This window comes from Coturnix japonica, chromosome 2, assembly GCF_054131305.1.
Source record: "Coturnix japonica strain WE chromosome 2, WE-NBRP24, whole genome shotgun sequence".
In the NCBI taxonomy this organism is placed as follows: domain Eukaryota; kingdom Metazoa; phylum Chordata; class Aves; order Galliformes; family Phasianidae; genus Coturnix; species Coturnix japonica.
In genome coordinates this window covers 9,492,681-9,520,016 of record NC_140664.1, presented here as the reverse complement: position 1 = coordinate 9,520,016, position 27,336 = coordinate 9,492,681, and the positions used below count along the sequence as shown (strand labels likewise).

The following is a 27,336-nucleotide window of genomic DNA, read 5'->3' as shown; positions in this document are numbered from 1 at the left end:
AATTCCTGCCTCTGGTTTCAAAGGAAAGTCAGGGGAAGGAACTGCACTTTAGGAAAGAAATACTGTATGGTAAGCAAAAGTTACCAGGAAGTGGAGGTGCTAAGGCACTGGTATGGCACAGTGAGGAAAGGTAATTCAGTATTTTGCCAATTAGTAGAGAGTGTGTGAGTACAGTGTAGGTAATCCTGAGCTGGTGAATCCCGCTGCTAACTCATGACAAGCCATCTCTCCTCACTCCTGAGCTGGATGCTAGAGCCCATGTTAAGCTCTGCTTTCTTACAGCTGTGGTGCTGTGGGTAACCATGCTGGTTTGGGTGCCCAGGGCTGCTGTTCAAAGAGCATGGTGTGCCAATCTGTTATTCTTTAGCAGGAATATATTTCTAAAGACAAAGTTGATTTTCTTGGCTAAGTAATTGTCATTGCCTAGAATGGCATGATGCTCCTTAATAGTTATTAGTTTATGAATCAATGCGATCAGGATTTCAAAGTAAAAACCTTTCCTGATTCACAAGCAACACAATCTTGTTAAAGGCAATATATTTCCAAAGGAATACATCAGGAGTAGATTTGGCCTTGAGTTTTTGTATTAAGTGGATATCAGTGCCCAGAGCACTGCCTCTTGGCAGAGTCCAGCACTGTGTCAAAGAGATGGGCAATTAGCAAATAATTAGTATTCACAAACCTCAAGAAGAAGCCAGAAATTCTTTTCTAATAGGATATAACAGCTTTATTGGAATAGATTTCTGACAGTTCCAGCAGTTGGGTTGGTTGTACTGAGGCCATCTCCTCTTGACTTATCAGAGACAAATCCTTCAGGGACTGTGCCTTTACTTGTTGCAGTAAATGGCACATAAAGGCTGAGTGCTGTGAAAGTGGGCATGAGAAGATGCTCCTGGGTCCAAATTCTCTTCTGTCATGGGTCCTCTGGTGGCTCCTTCTGTTGTGGTTCCTTCTGTTGAATTATCTTCTTTTGTGACTGGCTGGTTCTGTTTATCTACTAACAAAAGAACTCTTTATAGTGTGGACTAGACCCTAGAGGGGGCTTAGGCATTGCAATGCTTGGCACAGTGACTAATATGTATGCCTAGGTGATGACTTCTGGAATACAGAGCTTGCTCCTTGGGTTTGACTATGCATTTTGCACTGAATACTCCACTGACGAAAAAAAAAGAAAAAAAAAATTCATGAATGGAGAAGACTGGAACTCAGGATTCCTCTGCCAAGTGAATGATCTCACAGAGATACAGAGCCAGGCTTATTTCTGCTTCTTTTACCTCACCCAACAGTTTTGAATTCTCTTCCATGCAGTATGCCAGCTTCAACAGGAAGCATAAATAATAAATCAGCTCCAAAATAACCTCCAGCCTGAAGGCTACAGGAATCTCTTGTCCTGAGAACAACTATGTCATGAAATCTTAGAGTGTGTAGCACCTCTTCCCTGATGAAAGTAAGTCTTAAAGCAGAGGCCAGGATGCACAGCTCCAGCACAGCCCTCTGGACAACACAAGTCCACAAAGAAAAGTAAAGTTATGTGACCAGGCACTGGGACTTGACTCCCCACACTCATTCTATGTATGGGCTAGATGCAACTATGGATTTCTGGAGCTTGTGACAGTCAGCATATGGCCTCTTATATGCTACTTGGCCTCAAAAATACAGAGATCATGGAGTATTTAATTATATTTTGTGTCAAAGATAGAAAGAATGAATCATCTACTGAACACTTTTATTTCTATACAGAAGAACCTAACACATTAGCTGAAACTGGAGAGCTAAATTTTATGTGGATAAGTCAGATCCCATATTATTGTGGAGGTTCGTTGGTTATCATGGGATGATTGGTGGGCAGAAGCCCCAGTCCAATTGCAGCCACATTAAGCTTTCTGTTCAGTCACTCTGGCAAGAACAGAGATCTTGATATGGAGAACTTTTATTTTCTGTAAAGCAGTTCCCCAGAAACACACACTTCACACAGCATTTGCTAACAGATGCACTTGGCCTCTTGAATGCAAGAGAACAGTTCTGGAACCTTTACCAATGCACAAATCTTGAGCAACAACAAGAGGACAATTAGGGCTGAGTGGCCAGGAGGTAGATGTGTAGGAAGGATATAAAGAGCTATTTAAGAAACCTGAATAAAATTATACAAATTAAGGGGCTTAAGGGGTAAGATAAATGATGCTAACACAGACATATAGCAGTGTGAAGGTCAGAACATTTGCTTGGAGATCCTCCTGTAGTAACTTGAGCTTCCCAAGGAAGATAAAAGCAAAGAAGCTAACTGTCTTGTATCTCACTGTCTTGCAAAGGGCATCATCCTATTCCTTCAAAGTCCCACAGATAAAACAGAAGACAGGCATTTTGGGGATGTTTCAAGTACATGCTCAGAGATAGCTAACATACAGAAAGCAGCCTTGGCTTGCTGACTTGTTGCCTTTCTTCTCTGCCTTGGTAGATGAAAGCCAAGCCAGTGGAAAGCAACAGTATGGGAGAGAACAGAAAGAATAACAGAAAATATTTGAAATTCTACATCCAGCAGTAGTGAGACATGGCAAAAGGCAAAGGTAGAGAGAAGCAAAGGTGTAAACTGTCAGGAGCATGGAAGATAAACCACACAGAGGACCTGAGAGTTAGTCCAAAATGATGTTATCCAGGATCTTCCTGTGGGCTTTAAAGAAACAGAAAGAGAGCCTTGAAGAAACAATGATGTCAAAATATGTATACAAAGGGAATATGAAATAAAGTGAAAATGGGTACTCCTTTTTTTTTTCTGCCATTGTTAGTCAACATTATGCAGACTTTCAGTGGTACAGAAAGATGGTGTTTAGTAGCTTATTATTTTGACTGGACAAGAGGAAATGTCTTTAAATTTAAGGAGGGGAGATTTAGGTTAGGTGTTAGGAAGAAATTCCTAACTCAGGGTAGGTGAGGGACTGGCACAGGCTGCCTAGAGAATATGTGGATGCCCCATCTCTGAAAGAATTGAAGGCTATGTAAGATGGGGTCCTGGGCACCCTTATCTCATGGGTGGCAACCAGCCCGTGGCAAGGAGTTAAAACTAGATGATCTTTAAGATACTCTCCGTCCTAAGCCACCCTGTGATTCTACAATTCTATAATTTTTTTTAAGTTATATAGGAGTTGTATATATATAACTTTTTCTAAATACAGCTTATATATAAGCCGCAGGGTGAAGGTCAGCATCATATGACACGACTGACTCTAATAAAATTAAAATAAATAAATATACAGATATATTTTTAACCCTGTCTGCTTGAAATTATGCACCTGGTCAACATTTTCAGGAATTTTTAACATCCAAGTTTGAAATCATAGGCCTAGAAATACTTTGATATGAACTGACTGGCAATTCTGCTAGAGAAGTGTTGTTGTTGATTTTTAACCTGCATGTTGTGGGTTAAGGAATTGATTGATTTGGGGGATTGAGTGTACCCTCGGTAAGTTTGCAGATGACACTAACCTGGGAGGTGGTGTCGATCTGCCTGAGGGTAGGGAAGCCCTTCAGAGGGATCTGGGTACGCTGGATCACTGGGCTGAGATGAATGGGATGAGGTTCAGCAACGCCAAGTGCCGGGTCCTGCACTTTTGCCACAATAATCCCATGCAGTGCTATAGGCTTGGGGCTGAGTGGCTGGATGACTGTGAAGAGCAAAGGGACCTGGGGGTGTTGGTTGATACTCAGCTGAACATGAGCTGACAGTGTGCCCAGATGGTCAAGAGGGCCATTGGTATCCTGGTCTGCATTAGAAATAGTGTGGCCAGCAGGAGCAGAGAGGTAATCTTTCCCCTGTACTCAGCTCTGGTGAGGCTGCACCTCAAGTATTGTGTTCAGTTTTGGGCTCCTCACTACAAGAAAGACACCGAGGCCCTGGAACGTGTCCAGAGAAGGGCAACAAAACTGGTGAGGGGTCTGGAGCACAAGTCTTATGAGGAGTGGTTCAGGGAGCTGAGATTGTTTAGCCTGGAGAAGAGGAGGCTCAGAGGGGACCTCATTGCACTCTACAACTTCCTGAAGGGAGGTTGTGATGAGGAGGGGTTTGGCCTCTTCTCCCAGGCAGCAAAAAGAACCCGAGGAAATGGCCACAAGTTGTACCAGAGGAGGTTTAGATCAGACATAAGGAAAAAAATTTTCTCTCAGACAGTGGTCAGGCACTGGAATGGCTGCCCAGGGAGGTGGTGGAGTCGCCGTCTTTGGCAGTGTTCAAGAGGTGTCTGGATGAGGAGCTCTGAGATATGGTTTAGTGGCTTGTGGTAGCAATGATAATGGAAGGACAGTTGGAATAGATGATCTTGTATGTCCTTTCCAACCTTCTATGATTCTATGAAGAATTTATTTAGGGATAGAATTGTCAATGTGTGGCCTCGTTCCCTAAAAGCTATAGCATAGCTTGTCATTTATCATAGAATCATAGAATTATTCAGGTTGGAAAAGACATTAAAGTTCATCAGGACTAATCTCAACCTAACCATGCTACCCTAACTCATCAAGATATTGTAACCTGTCACTTGGTGCTCCACTTCTAGCATGTCCTTGCTGCCTTACTGTGGCTATGGGTATGAAATTGTCCAGAGTCTCACAAGCAAGCATCAGGGTATTCAAGTATTATGTGGAGAACAAGAACTTGATTTTTACTGACATGAAACTATATAAATGCAAGTTATTAGCAATAAGCTGGAGACTGTCAAAAGACTGAGTGATGGCAAGTATTGGAACAGGCTGCCCAAGCAGGTGGTGGAGTCACCATCCCTGGAGGTGTTCAAGAATTGTGACAGTGAAGGATGAGGGGATGGGCTGATGGTTGGACTGAATGATCTCAGCGGTCTTTCCCAGTCTCAGTGATTCTATGATTCTGTGGCAGGCCTACATCAGATTTTTGGGGCCATCTAAAAACTGTCCTGAGTGTTTCCAGAAGCTTGAGGATAAGCTTCCCTTTTTTACTCATTGACCTTAGGGATAAATTGGAAGGGATCCTGAAACATCTATTCTATTCTTTACTCAGTGTATTCATATCCTTCCTAATTAGTGATCTATTCCCATAAGCATCGTAACTTCCCTTTCTAAATAACTGTCTAGATCATTTATTATTGCAGCAAATAGAAGCTTAAACAATGACTGCTGTCACTTTGTGCTAGGTATGGTATAAAAATAGAACAGGAGGCAAACCTTTCTTGGAAGACATCAAGATCTAAGCAGATTAAAATAAATTGTGGAAGGAAAATACTGGGCAGGAGGATGAAGTGACTTGCCTAATTACAAAATCAGTTTGTGGCAGAGAAAAAGAAAAGGATGTTCAGATTTCTAGCCTTGGGTATCAAGTATAGTTTATCACTTAACTTGCTTTGTTTCTGCTATTCATTCTGATGAATGCTGTTTCCTTTCTTTCACTAGAATGAGTGCACCTATACAGCGTGCCAGCAATTCCACATTTTCTGCCTGAGAGGAAAAAAATGACTCTTCTTTCTTCCCCCTCAGGTTGTACTGTGCAGCTGTGATACCAGGTCTTTAATCATAGTGACAAGAACTGAGGCTCTATGCAAATGTAAGCAAATAGTGTTTGACATTTATATGAAGATGATAAAGACAAACATTGGGGGCTGTTTTGAGGGAGGAGAATATTTACACTATTAGCACAAGAGAACGTGGAGATTTAACAAAGCAATATTCCCAGGTCTCAGCTGACACATGTTCAGAGATGGAATGACCTTGCTAGATAAACGGATGCTCCACAGGCTGTTTAATACTTCAAACTGAAGATCAACATCTGGCCTAATATCACTTTTTGCAGGATACACCTGCCTTTGTCCTCCTTTTTTCACCACATTTTCTATTGGATCTTTTGCATCATGCTAAACCTCATCCTGGTATTTTTGTTTGCTAGTTTCCCCCATATGAATTTGCATTTAGAGACAAAGAAATAAGTTATGAATAGCTACTGGCTGGCAGATTTCAGGACATCTGTGGTCTGATCTAAACTTTCTTGAAGCATCTTTCTGTTTACTTCAGCGGAGACTACTTTATTCTATTTATATAGCATCTAGCACAGTTGTGCACAATCTCAGAGGAAATATGTAGGCACTACTGTAGTACAGTAGTAACAATAAAATAAGTATAACAGCCTCTCTGAATTAAATGTATGTATAGCTGTATGGGTACAAGTTGTCCAGATGCTCTTTTTCTGTGGTTGCTGCATTTCTACTTCTAGCATGAATTTGAAGCATATTAAAAATGTGCTTACACAACTGTGCTTTGTTCACCATGATTCAGCATGCCCCTCTATCATCAGGTTATTGCCCTTTCTGCTTCCTTTCTTCTGAAATATTAGTTCTGATATATACCCCCGCATTTAATAATGGTATCCTACAACAGGTGAACGTTGAAGTCATGAGTCAGCTTACACTAAGATCCTCCCACTTTTGTGAAGCGCGCAGGATACTCTGGATCTGTATGAAAGTAAGTCTAAAGTGATTCAGATCAGTGAAATCTGTAGCAACTGGTTGTCATTACCTCTGGATTTATTTCTGTTGTCACAGAGGAGAGGAACTCAGTCATCAATCTTGCATCATGTTCTTTATATCTAGAGACTCACTTGCTGTTCCTCAAATAACTACTTACTTTTATTGAACTTACACATGTTTTGGATGAAAATGCCAATGCTCCTTTTTAATAGTGAATATTCTTCTACTCTTGGTCACCCATTTTCATGAGGTCTAATATTTTAAACCTAGTTGTATAATCAAAGCTAATTGAGAAGGCTCCTACTATTTTAAAGAGAAAGTGAGGAATATCTAAAGGGTGATTCCTTACTTGCCTTATCCATGACGGGCAGGATTGCTTTCTGGAAGTGAACTTCCATAGGAGATGAGAAGTACTGCCTGCCTTTATATCTTCATTTGCTTTTATCTATTTATAATTCTTCATTCTATTAAGTCATAACATCAGTTGTTTTGACTCAATTACTAGAGAACATTCTTCTTAAGTCATGTTTTAGTGATGATTTTTTTTTCGATCACTGGACCAGAAGATGTTTGTAATGTCTCTAAAGAAGCTGTAACAGTAGATAAGGATAATTTTGTTCACCGATTGAAGTCCCAGTAAAATCAAACAACTCCTTTCCAAGTTGTCATAGATTATTGTATCAAGGCCCTACTTACTGTAGTTTAGGTTGATACGTCATTGATCTCATTGATTGGAACAACTTTTGAGTTCTTAATGTGCACTAGATTTTTAGGAGGAGAGGCTCTCTGCCTATGTACTGGAATGTACAATAAATAGCAGTCAGTCATTAAGTGACTTATTTGGTGTTTTTTATATCTGATTTCAATGACTGAGTTTCTTGATGATGTTGCAACACTGATTAAAATCAGTCATAGTTTCACTGAAGGTAGAAGCTCTATCAGGTGCTGGACTAGTGTAAATATGGTCAGAAAATGTTCTGAATCCATGTGCAAAAAACAAACAAACAAACAAACAAAAACCCATTCTGTCATCTATGACTTTCCTTGCAGAGAAACCCATCCATCAGATACAGACCCTGATTGTTCTGCACTGTTCTGATGGAGTAGAGCAGCTGCAAATGAAAAAAAAAGTTCCCTAAAGCAAGGAGGGAACCTGCATTGGCACTAGCTTTGAGTTGCATTGTCATCTAACTTCTGTCAGAAACGAGACTGGAGCACAGGAGTGGAAAAGTGACCTGAGGCTGTTATTCTTGTATATCCTGAGTTTATCTTAGATGTGGGTTGTGGCAGAAGGATGCAGTAAGACTTTTATAACCAACTTGTTCTTCACTGTATTATTTTAGATATTCCAACTGTGGATTAGCCAGTGGAGACAAAAATCACTGGAGATTTTGGGGTAATCTGAATTTAATTGTCTGTCTGTTACACCTGCAGAACTTCAGAAGTAGATGAAAGCTCTAAGGAAAAAACAGTTATATTTTCATCAGTCCACAGTTGAGAATCATACTAGACGCATATAAATACAATGTCTTGTATTACTCCTAAAAAAGAGGAGTTATTTGACCTATTAAAAATCAGGATGTGTGGAGGTGGGTATAACATAGCTTGAATTTAGGAATAAAGCAGAGATATCCAAAAAGCTCTTATGGCTTGACTCACTTTATCTGATGTAAGTCATCTGCAAGCTAAACATCTCATTTGTTAATCATCTAGACTTCCTGCAATATTTCTCAGCTGATGACAAGAACCTGTCTCTGGATGTGTCTGTTTTGTCTGCATGGAAGACAAAGAGTTTATACATGTAGTTTCTAGCCTTCACGCAGAAGTAGAGGACAATATTTAATAACTCAAAATAGGGAGATGCTTCCACAGACTGATAGAGGCAAAGTTAAAAGAGTACGCCTCCCCTTCTAGGTTGGAGTAGGGTAGCATGAGGCACAAGAATTGTATTTAAGCACAAATTACGACAGAATCTTAGGACAAATTCCAAGTCACATTCAAACACAGGCAAGCCAGTATATTGAAAATATTAAATTTTTTAGTTCTTTGTTGTCTAGTCAATTAAAATCTTAAAAAGTTTACTTTTTAGATTTTGAGTTTCATAGTTAAATTGGTCAAATTTCCAGCAGCAGTTTGAAGGGCGAAACCTTTACTAAGCAGAATGCTTCCCAGATTGCTTAGACTGCCTTAACTTTTGGTCTGTAAAACTTTTCTAATAAAATTTGGATTTTTTTTCTTTTCAATAGCAACAGAAGGTTTTAAAAGCAAATTTTTGGTGAAAGCTGTATCCTCTAGGGATGGCCTGCTGCTGACAAGTACATTTGTTTTAGACAACAAATGAAACATGAAGTCAACTCCATGTATTAATGGCTTGGCTAGGTGCATCAATGTCATGAGAACTGTAAGAGAAAGCAAGGTAGATTGCAAATTCTTCATTGATACAATTAATAATCTTTGTGTGTGTGTGGGGGGAGGGGGGGGGGGAGAGGGGGGGGGGGGGGAAGTACTTAATAGAAGTACAGAATAGTTGAATGATGCACTTGTCCAATAAATGTATCATCCATTATCAACTGATGAACAGAAACTTGTACTCAGTAGACATCTTTGTGCTCTTAAGTGTTCTGCTATTATGATTTCCATTCCTCTATGATATCAAGTTATCAGAAACAATGGCGCTTAAAAAGCATGGTTCTGAAATTCTGCAAGATATAACTTTGTAGTACGCTTATCCTGGAGGAATAAAAAAAATAAGAAGTAGAGAAAACCTTGAGAGTCTCATTTGGCTGACTTTCTGAAGCTTACTCAGATGCCAAACTTTTGTTGTTACTCAACTGATATTTCAGCAATAATTATATTTATCGGGTATAGTGGATGAATGCAATGACTTTTGGAATAGGTCAGATCAGGAAAAAAATCTTGGCATTCAGATGGGTATGAAATAATTTACAGACAACAGTTTTTAGCAGGTTTTTTTTTTCTTTTGGATGCAGTTTAGTGAGCTAATTTTTTCTCCAGTGAAGGACTCCGAGAGACAATAGAGCCAGGCAGAAAACAGACAGCATGGAGACACAGAAGAATGTTCTGAGAAAATGCAACTACAAATTCAACCGAGTCTTTCCCTTTAGAGGTTTAAAGGGGCAGCAAAATAAAATATGGAAGACGGAGACTTCTGAAGGCCAGAGATTCTTTAGTCCCTTATTCCTGTTCATGGATGAAATTGACTATTAGATTTAATCCATGGTTCCATCTGAATAATAGAGCTAACCAATAGATGATAGAGTCTAAGGTCTTCAGGGCAGAGGCTGACTGCTCTTTGTTTTTTTTAAAGGATGTACCAAATCAGTCATGTTTGGAGATTCTTACAAAATACTGTACCAGCAATAGGAGTACTGGCATGGCCCATACCAACTTGCTTTCCCAAAATAGTCACATTTTTGAAAAGCTCTAGGCAAACTTAAAACACAATCTAGTGATTTTTTTTTTTTAAATTCATTTTGGATTTGGATCCATGAAGGTTTATTTTGTTCATATTTTCCAGCTTTTATTATAACTTCAAGACTGACAAAGTGAGGTGTTTTTTCTCTTTATCTTTTGAAAGACAGTTATGATTCTTACTGTGTTCACAAGACTTCGGGATCAATCCTTTCAAACAAAATGCCTGTATCTTATCATGAGATGGCAAATGCTGTCAATTACGTGTATTGGAAGTTGGAGAAGATGAGGACTCCTCACCTTAAAATTACTGCATACAAGTATCTATAGCAAAGAAGAAACACTGACTGCTTCTAAATACCAAGATGAGTTGAATGCTGTGATTCTGTGTCAGCCTTAAAGACAAGACTCACTCACTACTGTATATAACATCTAATCAAATACGAAAATGGTTCATGCTGTTCCTTCTTCCTAGCTCTCTCTTTGCTTTATGCCTTAGGGAAACTTCCCCTCCTCTGCAAGAATATTAAAGTAAATATATATTCTCAGATTTCAGAGAACAGTAATTACAGAATAGAGAGATCAAATTTCCACAGCTTGTAATTTTCATTACTTCATCCCTTGCTCAGTGATGTGAACAGACAAGCTCCAAAAAACAGCTGAAGCCTAGTGTGGAGGGTTGATTTTACCATGAGAAGGGGAGGAGGGGAGATTAAGTGGGGTGGAAAGGGCTTTTGAATTGCTTCAGATGCACAGAAGCAGGGGAGAGGCAGAGGGAGGGATATAGCAGAAGGAGCTGGTTTTTTACATAAACCCAGGGAGTTCTCTTTTGACTGCCTGGCCCATCAACAGCCCAGATAAACTGGTTGGAGGAGAAAAAAAATGGTGGAGAAACAGCACCCTCTGCTCATTTGAGGTGGTTTAGGGTGTCCTGCTCTCTTACTCCTCAACGTGACAATATTATTCCTCAGAGAGAAAACTAATAGAAGTGGCCTTAACAGATTTTTAGATAAAAGCCTTTGAGAATGATCAGAAATTATAGGCGAATTGCTCACCTGGAAATTGCTGAAATCCCACAGATCTTATTGTTCCTTTTGAATTCAGTGGGTCGGTTATTGTGTGGTTGATCATGTCTCCTCACCATCTGATCCCATTTGATCCTTGGACATTTAAGCCCTTGTTTTTTTTCATTCCCGTCAGCAATGACAATGAAGATAGATGAAGATAAACCAGATCTCTGCTTGCTTCAAAGTATTCCCTGCTTTCTCCAGAAAGCCCTGCTCTGCCAGGAGTGAGAAGGACAGGACAAATAGATAGATAGGATAGGACTGCTGTAGGATAATGAGTTTAATTTAGCCATCATGCACACAATATTCCTATGGCCTACATCTTACCCACTCATTTAGTACCTGTGAGGATCAGTGAGCTGTGCTCTATGGAAAGCCCAAAGCGGGAGCAGGGCACTGTGGACAGGGAGGCAGCAAAGAAGAGTTATCATTCAAAAAAATAAATAAATGTTCATTGTATTTTGAAGCTCCTCTTAGTCCCTAATCCTAGACTGTGAAGTCTCTCTTCACCAAGCAAGGGAAAAGGCAAATGGAAAAGACCATCTCAGCCTACAGTTCAATGAGTCTTTTAACTCATAGAAACCAAGTGACTGGACAAGTGAGTCCTTCAGAAGAGGCAGTCAAGGATCTTTCCTGCTGGAGGGTTTGAAAAATAAGGCACAATTTCCTTCACTGTGGAGCATTCCTCTTGCATACAGCTATATGATACCCATCTGGAATTTGGAATGACTATACCTCGCCTCTGGTAAATTCCACTCTATGAAATACCAGCAGGCTCCAAAGTGCAAATGGTGTCCCCAAATGCCCTTGTCCTATCCGTTCCTCTTCCCCCTCGAGTCTATTCCTTCCCTTCATGTTGCACTGAGTTTATTACTTGGTTGACTGGTTTGTCTGGGTTTCAGTTTTTAAGTTTGTCTGGGTGAGGAATGCCCCATGTTCATCCGTAATCTACACATACACTCCCAACTGTGTGGATGGGAACAACTGGGAGCTCTGGTGTATCATCAGCTGGAGTTTGTAGCAATAGTTTGTCACTCTCTCCAGGTTTAATCCTGATAGTAAACAAAGCATTCAAAGCTCAAAGGTGGGGAAAATAAGATCTTCATTCATTAGTCAGACAACATCCCTGACGTCAGTTACTCAAATTTCATGCTTTGTTTGAGGTCTTGTCTCATCAAGAGTGGGTGTTTTTATGTGTACATACAATTACAGACAAAGTAGACATCGACTGTGTCACAAAGGACTATCTTGACCTCTTGTGCTGGATATGACACATGATTCATTTGACATTTTTCACAGATGAGTCTACATCTCAGGTATTCCAAGCAGTAGGGCATTTCTTTCTATGCCTCACACATTTGGATAGCAAGTTGGGTCACAAAGATGGAGGTAGCTCTGGGTGCTGACCTGCTCTATGTCTGCCATTTTGAAGGATGTACTAAGGACATCCATCATAGGACACCATCCTAAAGCTCACTGAGAGCTTTTGTGCAATCCAGTGTTAGATAACCTGAGACAGTGTGTCCTGGAATATGGTCTGATTTCTGCTTTGATACTCATATCTTAGTTCATGTTTGCATTGCTTGTAGTACAATTATCTGGCACCCTCTGTTCAAGAAAGAAATCTGTATGAAAATAAATCAGATAGATACACCTAAGGGGCAAAGTAAAGAAGGGGAAGGATGAAATGCTGGACTGAGGGGCAGAGGGCAGGATGGGGCAGGAATACCTGAGCTGATAACATCATCTCAGTTAGTGGGATGTATATAATAGCATGGTGTCAAGTACTGGCAAGTTTGTCCTGTTTAGTGACCTCCACTGTGCATAAGACACATAAAGAAGAGAGTGGTTGCAGATGATGCGGTGAATGTTTTGTCCCTGGGGATATTCAAGGTCAGGCTGGATAGGGCTATGAGCAACCTGCTCTAGCTGTAGGTGTCCCTGTTCATTGAAGGGGAGTTAGATTAGGTGGCCTTTTAGGCCCCTTCCAACTCAAAAGTTTAATTCTATGATTCTGTGAATATTCAGAAAATACCAGAATGGCTGAGGTTGGCAGGGAGCTCACGGTGCATTTGGTCCATTCAGCAGTTTCTTTTCCTGCTCAGAAAGGGACACCCAGGTGACCAGGATCACACTCAGCTGGCTTTGAAGATCTTCAAAGAAGGGAGTCTCCATAAACATTCTGGGCAACCTGTTCCTGTCTGTGAATTCCCAGGGATTTCACTTAAATATACGAACTTGCCTTGGATGTGACCTCCACTGCTGCTAAACTCTCACTGATTTAAAGATGAATCAGCAATTCAGAAAAGATGAAGCTGGGTACTGCAGGTGTCATCACTTATAAAGCTTGTAAATTCCTAATCTTTTCCAATCAAATGTTCCTCCATCCAGTGGTGAAAGAGAAAATAATAGAAAAAGGGATTCAAAGTAGAAAAGGCATGAGCTCCTCTCTCTTCCATGAACATTTTTGCTGAAGGGATACAAAAGCAGTGGGGTAGGGGGGCTGGAGCAGCCGGGGGTATTGGACCTCAACACCACTCCTCGAAGCATCCTCCGCCCCCGGGGGGCAGCGCCGGGTCACGGTGCTCGGGGACGTCCCCATCGCGACCCAGGGCCGCGTGGCCGCAGCCGCTGGATGGCAGCATGTCCCCGCCGAGAGACCGCCGGGGCATCCGCCCTCCTCCTTCCTACCGGCAGCCAGGCGGGAGGCCGGGGTGGGGAGAAATAAAAGAGACAAAAGTTAAGTGTTTTCCTTTGCCAAAGTCCTCCTTAAAAGCAGAAGGAAAAAGATAATTGCTCTGGATTGTAAACGCTCAGTGTTAAATGTCACGAAACAAAAGAGCCAATAGGCGTAGCAAGTTTTGAAGCATGGCAACCCCAAACTGCCGGGGGTGAGTCCCCCATGTCTACATCCATCACCTTCAGCCCATGGCCTTGTGATGGGTGGGGGGTCCTGACACACAGACCCCTCTGCTGTAGCAAGCAGGAGCAAGGAAAGACTGGTTTTCTTCTAAATAGTCCTACCGATCTGAGAGCCATGATTTGTCCTGTGGAAACACACCCTGGTTGTAAAAATCCAGCATACCCAAATCAGCCTTGCATGCTCCAGGCAAGAAAGAAGAGGACACACAGGCCTTTCTGTAACCTTTCCTCTTCCCCTTGCTCTTAGGCAGCCTGGGGCTGTCCAGATCTCAGCAGCTTTGAGAAGAGATTAGCCAGAGCACTCCAGGCTGCAGCTGCAGCTTCCTCCAGCCCCAGCCTGCCTCCAGGCTTTCCCATCCCAATGGGAGCTAGGAGCAAAACTGCTCGACGTCAGCTCTATCCGAGGTCACTGCATCCTGCCAGAGAAGAACTGTGCTGGGCAGGACCCTCAGCCCCTCTCCTTATCTGCAGTTGTCACCTTTTGCTCAGCAATGACTGCAGCTCAACCTGTTCTCCCAGACCACACAGCAAACCTGCCTTGCTGTGGGCTGATAGCAGCAGCCAGCAGGTCTTGGATATATTTATCTTGACCCTGCCCTTTAGAAAGGCATTGAGAGGGTCAGCATATTCTTCCTTGCTTACACTCTTGTCATGGCCATCTTCTTACTGTTTTTTTCTGTCCATTTAGCTAGGTCATCTTCTGTCTCCAAAGTGGCAGAAAGGGTCTCTAGCGCTGTTTGAAATCCAACCCAAATTATCCTGTAATTACCATTTGTGCTTATAACAACATAAGGAATGCACTCCTTTGCCCCTGGGCACCAGTCCAGCCTGCCCCTTGCTTCCTCATCTGCTGTCATCCTCCACTCTATCAGAAGTGACTGCCAAAAGGAGGATCACACAGGAGCCTTCCCAAATTCCCCCTTGAACTCTGAAGGCTAGGGGCTGGGTCCTAGGCAGCTGCTTGGATCCAAGGGCATTAAACTCAATTAGCTGCAGTCTCAGAGGGCAGAATTGGGTGGGATGGGAGCAATCAATCACCCTGTTTGCTGCAGTGCTGGTATCTCCTCACGATCAACTATCTGATCCATACAGTTCCCTGTTTACCATCTTGCACAGACAGACCAGTGCTAAATGTAGGAATGCCCACATGGATGTCAATGTCTTGCATCACTCAGGAGGTCAGATCTGATGGCCCTAAATCTGCATAGTGTTTGGAATGTGATCCTTAGTCCAACGAGCTTGGAGGGCCTCACACACCTTTGCTGAGCCTGTAATGCCTGTGTCTCATGCTAGCAGAGATGGAGTTGATAAAATTGGCCATATGCTAGCCTGAATGAAGTGGTATAAGTAACAGCACACATGGAAAAAGCTGATTGCTAGCTGTCATCTGCAACCAAATACAGACCTCACCTTTGATGCACGAGCCAGTGCTATGTGTGGTCAGATGACAGGGAGGGGCTCACTGATGGGCATGTGGCCACTCAGAGGAGGAAAAAGTAAATAAATCACTGCAGCACTGGTGGGGCCAGGCCAGGACAACTGAGCCCATGGCTGAAATGAAGCTGATCAGATAGCCCACATGCTGGGCTACCCAGGTCCAGGTTGTGTATAGAGGTTCTTTTCACAGAATCACAGAATCACCAAGGTTGGAAAAGACCTCCAAGATCATCCAGTTCAACCATCCAACTATCACCAGTAGTTCTCACTGAACCATGTTGAGAAGGTTGAGAAGGAGCGGGGCTTACAATAAATGCAGGAGGCACAGAGATGCCAGGAGGCAGTGGTAGCTGCTGAAGGAGGATTGGGTTGTATGCATCTCACACTTGGGGCATCTCCCCATCCCTAAAGACATTCAAGACCAGGCTGGATGGGGTCCTGGGCAGCCTCACCCGCTGGGTGGCAGCCCTGCTCACAGCAGTGGAACTGGTAGTCTTTAAGTTCTCTTCCAACCTAAACCATTCCATGATTCTATGATTCTATGACACATGAGTCTTGGCAGGCCCAAAAGGAGAGCTGGATACTGCCCTATAAATCCATATCTGAGTACAGTGGTTGGATCTGGTGAAAACCTTCTGGGGTGTGGTTCAAACACTGTTCTCCCATAAAAACACAAGCACACTCAAAAATGCTTCATCTGGGCGCTCTGCTTTTCTTTTTGCCCCAAAATGCCAGAATTAGCCTCGAGGGGTAGTGAAAACTGAAAGGAAAACGTTGCAGCTTTTTTTAAAATACCAGCTGCAGTTTGGAGCAGCAGCTAAAATCTAATTACAGTGCACACCCGGCGGTGTGAGGTGCCTGTGTGCTTGTTATAAAAAGCAGCTATAAAATCAAGGAAGAGTGAACAGAGGAGCATGTTTGACTTCAGGACTGCAAGATTCAACATGCTCTTAGCCCAGCCAGGCAGCTTGCTGAGCAAGGGATATTTGGAGTTTCGGTCTCCTCAGCACCCTCCTTGCAGTCGTTTCAAATGAAAGACTTGTCACGATTTTTAAGCTGTGAGACATTTGCTATTTATGGAGGATCCGTCTCCCTCTTCCCCGACCCGAGGTGCCCTCAAGAAGTGCCAGACTCAGCACTAAGTGGACCATTTCTATCCCACAGCCCTGCCTCACTCGTGCCAACTGGGTTGGTAGGTGCATTATAAATAGCACTCCTAGAAAGGTGTAACAGATAAAGATTGACATTTGCACTCCTAAACTTCTCTGCTATTAAAATTTCTCAGATTTTGCCTGAAGAGCTTGCTGAAGTTTCCCATCTTCAGCGCAGTGTTCTTAGGGGCTGGGTAACTGGAAATCAGAGAAAAGAGTTGGCAGAAGTCTTTGTTACGACAGCAGGTAAGTTAGTGAACATTAAGATAAAGAGTTTGGGAGGAAGAAAAATGGGTCTGGGTGACTTGGTGACTGTTAATGTCAGCCATCAACTCCTGATCTGAACCATGGTGCTGTGCTGTTTTCACCCAGTTGTGAAAGGCTGGTTATACTGAAATCATCACTCAATTTCTTTGAACATTCTTTCATACTCATCAGCTCCTTAGCTCAGCATCCCAAATACCTGAGTCTTACAAGAATATGGTGGCTGTTATGTCAGCCACGACAGTGTGCAGATTTCAGAGCAAGACCCTCTTGAGTGAGAAATAACTATTATCTAATTTTGGCTATTACCATCCGCTGCTGTTCCCTTAAAAGAAAAGTACTTTTTCGTATGTAGAAAAGCAAATTTTATGCTTATTATGGGGCCAAAACTGACTTTCAGATGCTTCCATATGAATAAGAGTTGAGCAGAGGGTGTGAATGTAGTATGAGAGTTAGATTCCTAGGCAGGATCCAGACACATTCATTCTTTGGAGGCTGTGAGGCAGGGCTACTTGATGTTCATGAGGGTAGCAACGAGGATGAGAGCAAGGGCAAGACAGTGACTCCTGCGTTGTCTTACTATATTTTTATTTTCTCTATATCTGCATTGTTTCTGAAATCTTGCAAAAGGAAAATGATTTTACATTTCCACTGATGTCAGCCGATGTCAGGGAATTAATGGGAATTTAGAAGGGAAACCGAGCAAAAAAACACCCTCTAACTTTTTTGTCCTATTTGGAAAAGAAACAAAACATGAATTGCTGGTGTAAAAAATAACTACATCCTCTTGGAACCTGAGCACAGAATTCTGAGTTAAATTCCCCCGGGTATAATACATTAAAGCACTCACTGATTTGCTTATCAAAACAAAGAATGAGTATGCACATGCCGGAGGTGGGGCACTGAGCGGTGGAGGTGTCTTCCTAAGGAATGGAAACTCTGAGTTTGAATCTGGTAGTAGATGTGTGCCAAAGGCCATTCACTTCCCCCCAGCTTCTTCTGGTCCTGCAGGCTAGGAAAGTCCAAATAAGCCAAACCACATTAGTCACATAGCCCTGTCTCTTCTTGGTGTACATCAGCATTTCTAGCTTGCATGGTGCATAGGCTTGAGACTGACCTTTGCCATGCAGGCTATCATCCCATGAATAACACAGCCTTGAATTATCTGGAGCTGTAGTCTCCCAGCTTTCTATTGAATCACAGAATCATTAAGGTTGGAAAGACTACTAAGATCATCCAGTCCAACCATCAACCCATTGCCACCATGTCCACTAAATCATGTCCCTTAATGTGATATCTACTTTGTTCTAGTTGTGCTTAGTACACACTGATCTCGTGCTCTGGCTCTTGACACAGAATTTCTTTTTACTTGTTTGGTCATAGTTTTTTTTTTAGTTCATATCCTTTGCTTCTGTTCCTTTGCCTGGCCCTGGCAAAACACAGAACAGACACAGAGTTCTGAACAGTCATTTGGGAAGAAATCACGGGAAATTTAAAGTAGAGTCAGAAATAAGAAGCAGATATAGTACTCACAGTTTTCCCCTTTGTCTCCCCAATCTCTGCTGAATTTCAGTGGCACTTGCAGCATAGGCTATTCATTCCACTGTAACAGGTGGGACAAGGCTGTTCCATTTTACACTTTTCTGTACAATTAAACTTTACAGGATGAAATGCCAGTCCTGCATATTCCTTGTGCACAGTCTAGGATCACTGGTGCTTGCCATATATCACAAACTCTGATGGTTTGTTCTGATCACAGATAATCTAAGGAGTTGGTGTTATAACAGTCCCCACTTTCTATTTCACCACTGACCCAGTTTGGTAATTACGACATTACTGAATCACTCTTGTGTTTGGCAACGGATGTCATATGTTTGAGTGATGAGTAGCCCCAGATGTTGTGTTTCACTTTATTTAACATGAACTCATGTGAATTCAATAACATCTAATCTACTGAGCACTGAATGAATCATGCAGAACAGTTTGTAAAAATCCTAGATATAGCTTCAGAGTGCGCAAGCTATTTTCCTGGAAGAAGTTGCATAGAATTTCATTAGCTGCATGAATCTGGTAGGAAGCTCTTCATGTGTGATGTATTGTTTCTCTGGGATTTTTAATGTGTTGTGTAAGTCTGCTGATGCAATGCTTGTCCTTTAATATGACATTATTAAAATAAAAAGTAAAAATAAATAAATAAAGGAGGTTATTTTTATCCTGAGTGGGTTTACTTGGAAAATATTAGCACCAGCATATTCTTCTTATATAGCATCTCCAGCTGATTTTATGTTGCTGAACACTTCACTTGGTATGCTCTGACATCAGAGCATATTCAGCCTTGCAGGACAATTTAGCAGTTGCCCTGAGAGGACCCTTTAGGGAAAAGAGGTGGATCACAGAAAAATATTTCATCCTCCATAGAATGAGCTTGCCCTAATAGAGACCGTGGAGAGCTCAGAGTGAGACAGAATGTCCAGGATATTTAGCAGCATTCTGTGTCTTGGGATGACACAATATGTTAGACAGCGGTCCACTTCCTATACTGTACTGTATGTGTTCAGCAGTGACCACAAACAGTGAAGGTCTGGTTTGTTTGGTTTTCCTGATGATTCAGGGCTTGGGGCTGTTCCTTTCACTTGAAATTATTATTATCATTATTATTATTTTTATTTTATTATTTTTTTATTATTATATTATTATTTTTAATTAATGTAAAATCATCCCTCACTGGGATATCGCTTCTAGTTTTAAAGAAGCCAAGAAAACCAATGGTCTTAAATGTCTGCCTGCCAACTCCTTGCTTAGAAAGTCTCCCTAGGTACTGTATTTCATGTGGTCAGAGCCAAGTAGCCAAGACAAGTTTCATCTCCATTAAAGTTGCAGGAAACCATAAGCTCCCTTTCAAATGGGAGCACTGACCCAGTTATCCTTTCCTCTCTGCTCCTTCCTTGGTACATGCAATAAATTGAAGCTGCCTGATGTCAAAGCAGGATTTGGAGAACTACTGTAAAGGCACAAAGTTTTGGTTGGGTTATTATGTGTGTCATCTTTTCCATATGGCTTCCAAGCTTTGAACTAAAGAAGTCACAATCGTTATTTCTGAGAAGCACTGTGGTGGAATCCAGTTTTCCCACCATCATGGCATGTATTGTTTCAGAGAACTAATAGAAAGTTTGCTATTTAAGAAGCTGCCAGGTGCTCTCACTTTTGAAGACAAGTTTGAGGGACCAATTGTCTTCTAATCACCATTGAGGCTATTGGCCAGCTTCTCCCTTGGCTACACAGTTGTACATGCTTCAAGCAGCTGAGCAGACTTTGCCATTTAGAAACAGAAATCATTTTTAGAAGTGGCAGAAAATGCATCAGTTCCTACCTGAGTAACAAGGGATGCTTTCTCCATGAAAATGCTTTTTAAATAGCCAAGGAACATAGGCAGAACAGACAGGAACAAAGCTTGTCTGTGAGGTACCAGACTGGAAAGCTGTCACATTAGTGCTAGCTACTATCTCAGCTTTCATACAGCTTCCATCATAAATGTTTAATTTAGTTTTTTCTTCGATTACATTCTTGCATGGATAGACAAGGGAAAAAATGTCAGGCCTGCAACATACTTTGACATGTTAATATCCATGGGATAAAAATCTTGGAGGAAGCCTCTCTGGAGCAAGTGTCTTCAGTAAGTAACTAAACTGATGAGCTTTTAAAGAATTAATGACTTCATAAAGCTGTTTTTCTGAGGGTGGCTTTTGATATTTTATTGGGATCTCTAGTGTGTTGTTTTGGTTCCAAACAAGCTATGTTCAAAGGCAGATAAATATAAAATTTTAAAATGATATTTCAGAATATTTTGCAAATATTATGTCTTTACCTTTTCAGAGATACAGTGTCCTTGTCCAGTTGATGAGGGAAAAAAAGGCACAGGAAAACAAAACAAAACAAAACAAAACAAAACAAAACAAAACAAAAAAAAAAAAAAACACTGATTACTGAAATGGGAATAATAACCTTATAAATATAGAATACAAGTGATGCACGTTAAACTCCTTTGTCCACACCAAGCTCCTATTGGAAATATAAAGGCTCCAATGAATTCTGAATATTCAACACTTATTCTGAAACATCTCTCCACACCATTCTTTGAAATTAAAGATCCAGGACTGATATAGAATCATAGAATCATTAAGACTGGAGGAGACCATCTAGTCCACCTGTCCACCTACCACCAATACTGTGCACTAAACCATCTCCACATTTCTTGAACACCTTCAGAGATGGTGACTCCACCACCTCCCTGTGCAGCCTCTTCCAGTCCCTCAGCACTCTTTTGGACAAGAAGTTTTTTATGATATCCAACCTGAACCTCCCCTGCTGCAAGTTGTGACTATTCCCTCTCAAGCTATTATGTAACAATCTGTATTTTCTAAATGCCTATATCTAATTTGCACTGGTTAGCTCTGTTTCAGTCTCACACAGGAAGGTAATAACTGTGACACTGAAAGCAGGCTACTCTGTAGTACTGAACTGTTAATCTCATTTGATAGAATTTTGTCCAGTCAACCACCAGGACAGTCTCACAGTGAGCACAAATCCCTGGGTGTGCAGGAATTTGCAACTTGCCTCCAGCTATTCTTTTGCTTTGGAGCACATAAATCTTCTCCTATGCTCAAATTTTCTTCAAAGTAACCACCCCATTTCTCACCTATTCCACTATCTACCTATTTAATGCAGACAGACTGAACAGCTCTCTCTTCTATTTAAGTAACCCTTAACACTTAGTACAGAGATACAATATCACCCTTGCTTCAGAATGGTGTACAATACACCATTCTGTATGGCGAGACGCCTTGAAGACCAATAGTAATTATGATAGTCAGAAAAGAAAGGACTGAAAATATGTCCCCATCCTTCATCAGAACTCATGCTACCTTTACTTGGCAAGTCTGGAGATTGCATAGATTGCCTTATTTCTTTTTTATTTCTATCCCATTGGATTTATCAGAATGAAATGTGAGTGAAATGCTAGAATTCAGACCTTGAAGATTTCAGCCATACTTCCCCCTGTTCAAGGGATATCTTCCATGTGTTATAATTATTCCGCTCAATTCCATCACACTTCCAATTTCTACTCCTAGTAATACAACTCACCTTCAAAGTAAGCAGTGACAAGGGCAGTTCATGAGGACAACTGGGCTCATTGAAGACATCTTTGCTATGTAAGCTTAATTCAGTGTGCACAGAACTGGAAATGTTTTTCTGAAGGAGCTAGGGGTAAAGCTACATCCTACACCATGTTAGATAAAATGCAGAATCTGGACCTTCCTCTGATTACTCCTTTGAAGAATTCTGTTCACCTCAAATTTTGGCTGTAGAAAGTAAAATGATGGTATTATTTAGTATTTATTGTTAGTAAATATAACTGAATTCCATGCACCAGGAGAGAAGTATAGAGAGAAAATTCTCACTTGCTACACCATAAGCTTTATTATTAATATTTCAGTGAATAAAGCAATGTTTACTAAAGAAAGCAATTAGGTAATGAAAAAAAAAAAAAAAAAAAAAAAAAGCTGGTAAGTTTCACATAGTTTGAGCCAACTCATTTTGCTTCACAAGTGGGAAATGTATATATGGCCAGCCCATGAAAGATCATTTTTAATCAATAAACAAATAAATCAGTTGTTTTCATGCATCCGTTTCTTTTTTCTTTCTAATCCACTGACATAGTCCCAGTCAAGAAAGGCCAGGTATGAGAAGAGATTGTTCTTGGCTTCTTAGCTCAGGGCTTTTTCTTGGGCAAGGCCAAAGGTGCATATAGCTAATGTAGGTAAGATCACAGTTTCCATGCTTCCTGAATAATGCTGCACTTAAGCATCTAATGCCAACAACTTTTCTTAGGAATGCATTTCAGTTTGTACAACATGGAACAGATAAGATTTTAAATCTAGCCTGCTGGCTGTCTAGTAACACAATTAAGCATTTATTTCTTTTTGACCTTGGTCTATATATGTATTTCCACTGATATGAAACATCAAGGTATAGCCAAATTAGGAAGTTCTTCCAAATGATCTAGTTCAATCAGAAGTCACGGATTTGTTGCAGATCTTTCTGTTTGAAGTTTTATGCTGTGTGTGATCCAAGTGGTCATAGGTCATAGTGGTACTTTCTGGTCTTAAATCTGCTAATTACTCCTCAGCCGCTCCATTTCTTACAGGAATGTCTCAATCTTTTACTCTACCTAACAGTCAAAAATTGAATAGAATTGAATCCTTCTATCTTGAAATTTAAATGATATACATATATTTATATCATTTATGATTTATGCTCAAAAATCATACTCCAGATAAAGTATAGACATTGATCATTATTTTTCGAGCAATTGCTTATAAATTTAGTAAGCTGTCTGCCTCTTTATACCTTTCAGTCTGTTCTCATTACAGACATGGCAGAAGGCTTTGTAGTAAATTTGGAATTTGCTGAGTGAGAAAATGAAGATTTATACAAAGCTAAATTGAACAAATGGTGAATAATTGATTTAACTGACCTGACAGCTGACACTGTGCTTGTAAATAATACATAACTTTTTACTATTCTGATAATTTAGTATTCTGTGCTTCTAGATTTCTTTCAGTAAGTTACCATGAGGAGCAAATGATCTTTGACCACCCTAAAAAGGCAAAAATATGCTTACTAAGAACATTATGGTACCCAGGTTGTAGATAGCAATAGTCTGATATAGTGCTGATAAAGCACCTTCGTAAAGACTCTCTGCCCTTTTGCCTTTTGTCTCTAAAACACTGTTTGTTAGATAGCCTCATTATAACCATTTCTTACTGTTCTGCCAGCCACCAGCTCCTGCAGTTGGACAGGCTCTGTAAAAATTTACATAGCAACACTATGGTGAACAAGATCACAGTGACTTGTAACAACAAATGCAGGTGCCTGTTCTGCATTTCCTTTTCTTTCAGTGTGTAAGTTTGAACCCTTCAACAAAGGCATAAACACAAGCTGTTGTTAAACTGGTTCTGAAAGTACACATGCAATCATAAGTTGATATATGTGTCTGATAGATTCATTGCCTTGTAACTACTGAAATAACCTGTACAATAGAAGAATGAAAGGCAACCACTAGGGTCTGGCAGCTTTCCATACCCAACTTGCAGGAGAACAGCCAGTTACAAAAAACTACTGAGCAGTGGCGATCTTAGCCTTCTTTTTATTCAGAGGATCACAGGATTACAGGATCGTAGGGGCTGGAAAGGACCTCTGGAGATCATCCAGTTCAACCCCCTGCTAAAGAAGGTTCGCTACACAAGAAAGCATCCAGACAGAGTTGGAGTATATCCAGAGAAGGAGACTCCACCACCTCTCTGGTCAGCCTGCTCCAATGCTCTGTCACCCTCAAAGTAAAGATTTTTGTTTCCTCGTGTTCATACAGAACTTCTTATGTCCCAGTTTGTGTCCACTGCCCTTTGTCCTGTTGCTGGGTGCCACATAAAAGAGCCTGGTCCCACTCAGTTGTCTCCAGCCCATTAGATACTTATAAGTATTCATAAGATCCCCTCTCACTCTCCTCCAGGCTGAACAGCCCGAGGTCTCTCAGCCTTCCCCATAAGGATGCCCTCCAGGTACCTTTGCTGCCATCCTCTAGACTCTCTTAAGTTCCCTGTATTTCTTGAACTGAGAAACCCAGACACTAGGATCCAAATGTGGGGGAGGAGAACCTCCCTCAACCTGCTGGCCACTCTCTTTTGAAATGCACCCCAGGATATCATTGGTCTCCCTGGCCACAAGGGCACACTGCTGAGTCAAACTGCTGTCCACGAGGACGTTATTCAAATCTGTCTGCTCACCACTGAAATATGTCCACTTGGATATGGCAATGCAACAGGGAAGATAAGAATTAAAGAAACAGTGATACCACATCAGCTGTCAGAATGGCCAGCTGAAAGCTCTGAGAACTGCATACTGCCTATCAGTAAAAAAGAAAATCCTCAACAAAGCCAGTGGGAAGAAAAGACTGTTCCAAAGCTGGACTACAGTTCTCATTTATGGAGAGAAGAATAGTATGTGTTACCATTTCACTTAATTCTTTCTAACAACGTTGTCTGTGGAAAGCTACAGTCACTAAATTCTACCTGAGAGCTGAAGCACACACATAGCTAAGAAATGTGAAATTATTATACCCAGTGCAATTTTAACTGAAACAGCTGTACCTCTTTCATTTTAAAACTGTATCATTTTTATGCCTAAAGGTTTGTGTGCAGGGTGGCTGAGTTATAGTAACTGCAAAAAAATTTCTGGGCTTGATTCCAACTGCTTTCTCTGAGAGCAGAAGACACAATTCTCCTCTCCATCAGATGATTTGTGTTGAAGGATCTACCTATTGTCCATTATGTTCATTTAGTCTTTTGACTTCTGAAAAGTCTAAGAGGGTGAAAAACCCAAAGTAGCTGTAACATTTGGCATGTGCCTAAGTAGCCTGGCAGGGAAGGATGACAAGGACCCACGCAAAAGTTTACATCCCTGTGCTACAGCCTCTGTCCAACTTGTCCTCAGGCAAACTGGGATCTGACAGATAAGTCATACAGCAGACTAGAGGATATTGCATGGTGTCAAATAACTGTGTGAACTCTACTCCTAAGAGTGGTGAAGGGAATTCATTGCACAAGTCTCAACTTCAGAGCTCAAGACTCGGCCAGTCCTCATATTTTAAAGTTCCTCCTTTTTTCCTTTTGTGTTCCCAGCTTGTCAGTTCTTTTATTCTCTACACCAGCATGAATAAGAGTTTCTTTTAAACACTCACACATGGAAACCCCTGAGAGGAGGAGAAGAAAATTAGGGATTGCAGATAGTATCTGTGCTCAGTGACACCAATTTGGTGTTGATAAAAGATGGAGCACCTGAAATTAGGATCACCATATTTATGACGAGCCACATCACTTAGCTACACATCACTTCAATTAAATGGGACAAAATGGGCTCCACAGATGGGGCCTACAAAACAATCATGTTTTATGTTAGATGGATGAGGAGAAGGAAGGTAGCAACTTATAGAGGGAGATCTGTACGGCCCTGTGGACACCCACAGACGCTCCCTACAGTGCTCTGCAAACTGCCGAGCAAGACCTTCCCTCTCCCAGCATGTTCTCAAGGGAAAGTCCATCAGAAATCAGTATCTCTTTTGCCTTTCCTTTTATCATAGGCTGGGTCAAGTAGATTGGGCAACAGACTTGACAGTTGACTATGCCGTGATGAATTTTTCGTGCTGATTTCCCAGAAAAGATTAACAAAATATTCTGTGTTTGTTGCAATAGCAAAGATTAACAAAATATTTGGGGTTTGTTGCAACAACCTTCTATTTTATGTACATACCTGACGTTCTCCAGTCCACCCCCTTGTTTAAAGATTTATGCTCTTCTTACAGTAAAGTGGCACTGTCTTGTTGAACCCTCATGCTCTTCTGTCTGATTTCCTGCCTGATTTTTAGGCTCTCTGTGAAGGCAGTTCTCAGAATGTTCTCTCACGGTAGCATGAACAGCTGTAGCTGCTGGTAGGTTCCAGTGTGAGTTGCATGGGTCTAATCCAGAGTTAGATCTGGGTGGGTAAATAGTCAGGCTTGTTTTTCAAGGATTAGGTTTTGCTTTTATCTTGTAGGTGTTTATGTTTCCTGATGCCATGTTTGCAGGCAGGAGAGAATGAACAAAGTCCAGATCCTCTGGACTCTGACCCCAGAGGAATGGCCACTTCCCCTTTACACAGCAAGTTTGCTGCAACCCAGTATTGCCTTCCTTCCCCAGCACCAGGGACAGTGTGCGCTATTCTGACAAAACAGATGTTTTACCTAAAAGCTTTTGAGCCTTACAAATGAATCCCAAATGCATCATCTGCCTTGACTAACAAAAGGAGATGAAACATTAAAAGAGAGCTGAAGTGGGGGATGCAGCACTTTGATACCATTGAGAAAATGAGAGGTAAAAAGGGCCAACACTATTTTAAGATCACAGAGGAACGGAGAGAGCCTGCAGTGGTTTTCTGGTCAGCTTGGAACAATAAAAAAAGGTCTTAAGAGAAGTAAAAATGTATGTTGGTACTTTGGCACTTTCAAAAACCTGAAAACCAAAACATCCATCGCCTTATATCCCACATTCAGAGTCACTGAGGCCAAGTGCAGCAGTCCTTGGTGCAGACAAGCACTCTGACACTCATCCAATAGTGGCAGCACTGCTCACACCAACAGTTTATTTCCAGTGTGAAAAGTTATGTTTGTTCCCTGTGTTGTAGAATACAGATTCCTGACATGCAGACCCAACCAAAATCCCTTACTAACCTTTTCTGAGCCTTCTTCTTTGGACTAGGATCAAGCAACCCTGGAAGGGCTTGTTTTTCTCCCTTAACAGTGAATGGCAAGGCAAGCTCTGCTGTACTAATCTCCTTTATGAAGATCTAGAAGATCCAGACAGTGTATCTGACTGGGTTTCAAAACATTTCTGCTTAATTACATGCCTCTTCATAAAAAATATCTTCTTCTTTCCTGACAAGGTGAGATTATTTCTCAGAACTCTATTTTTTTCACATATAAAGAGATGGTATATT

The 27,336-nt window shown here is 41.2% G+C and overlaps 1 long non-coding RNA gene across 8 annotated transcripts; it reads right to left on the bottom strand.

Moving 5' to 3' along the window:
• Window positions 1-701: 701 nt before the first annotated feature.
• Window positions 702-26,414, bottom strand: LOC146761683 (uncharacterized). Of its 8 annotated transcripts, none has more exons than XR_014942430.1 (4): window positions 26,116-26,414; window positions 21,892-22,109; window positions 20,615-20,634; window positions 702-18,352 (listed from the first exon to the last, which is right to left on the bottom strand). It is a non-coding gene; the product is annotated as an uncharacterized LOC146761683 (long non-coding RNA). The 8 variants fall into 8 exon arrangements; XR_014942432.1 differs by having other exon boundaries at window positions 702-17,761; XR_014942435.1 differs by having other exon boundaries at window positions 702-13,662.
• Window positions 26,415-27,336: the final 922 nt, after the last annotated feature.